The sequence below is a fragment of the Tenrec ecaudatus genome, chromosome 6, assembly GCF_050624435.1.
Source record: "Tenrec ecaudatus isolate mTenEca1 chromosome 6, mTenEca1.hap1, whole genome shotgun sequence".
Lineage (NCBI taxonomy): Eukaryota > Metazoa > Chordata > Mammalia > Afrosoricida > Tenrecidae > Tenrec > Tenrec ecaudatus.
In genome coordinates, this window is record NC_134535.1 from 73,611,099 (window position 1) to 73,612,353 (window position 1,255).

The window sequence follows — 1,255 nt, forward strand, 5'->3', positions numbered from 1 at the left end:
CTAAACATTTACTTTCTATTGAGCCCTTAGTATTAGCTCCTCTTCCCCTCCCCACCCCAGTGACCCCTTGATAAATTATAAATTATTATTATTTTCATATCCTACACCAACCACTGTCTCCTTCCCCCTTGGTTTCTGTTGTTCGTCCCCTGGGGGAGGGGGAGTATGTGTAGCTCATTGCAATCAGCTCCCTCTTCCTCCCTTCCTCTCCCCACCTTCCCCTACCCTCCTGGTATTGCTCCTCCCATTCCTGCTCCATCTCATCCAGGTTTTCTAATAGCTATGAGAAAGAAGCTGGGTGTCAGTTTCCAATGTGGGGGATGTTCTCATGGAGGTCCTGTCAGGCTAAGTCTGTCCACTTTATTTCTTGTCCTTTAACGAATTCTGTGGTGCTACCATGTTCTTGTTCAGATTCAGGAAGCGTATTCAGAAGTAGTGTGACATCCTCAGAGGGCAGCTTGTCTACCCACAGTGCATCGTTGAGCAAGTCCAAGATCGTTCCATCTCTCTCCATCACGTGGCCCATCCTCCAGCAGAGTAGAGCTTGTCAGGATCAGGCCCTGGCCCTGGCCCACCGCTTCTGCCAAACCACAGCCTCTCTCCATGAACTCTTGAAATATGTCAAATGTGTTACTAAATAAGGTTCAAATCAGATTTTAATTTTCATACTTCATAGCTCTCTAAGCTTGCTCTGTGTAATATGGCAGTCACTAGACACAAAATTCATTTCTAGCTGCCTGCAGTCCCTCCCTCACCCCTCCCTCTTCAAAACCAATATCAGTGGATGGAATCTCTCTTGCTTTGAATCTTTCCTGCCTCTTCTTCCATCTCATCCCTCTGACTCTTCATTCCTCAGCCTTTCTCTTCCACTTTTTAAGCCCATGAGATTACATCAGGCCCATTCAGATAATCTCAGGAAATCTCCCTATTTAAAGCCTGTAACCTTAATTCCACCTGCAAAGTCTATTTCCCCAGGGAATTGAGCATATCCCCGGAACCCAGACATTAAGGTCTGGTCTGGACATCTTTGTAGGACCACTGTCCTGCCTCCCACAGCTTTTCCTTCCACATCTGTGCTACTTGCTCCATTCCACTTGCAGAGAGGTGAGGCTAATGACCAGCCCCTATTCAAGATGTCCCTCAATAAAAACATATATATATATATATATATATGTATATATATATATAAACCATGTATATGGTAACATTTGTCCTCAACAGTTTCTTTAGTCTTTTAGCTATTGTTCAATGACAT

General features: G+C 44.5%; 1 pseudogene; it reads right to left on the reverse strand.

Annotated features, from left to right (window-relative positions):
- Positions 1–340: 340 nt before the first annotated feature.
- On the reverse strand, positions 341–526 carry LOC142450858 (anaphase-promoting complex subunit 13 pseudogene; annotated as a pseudogene).
- Between the last annotated feature and the right edge of the window lie 729 nt (positions 527–1,255).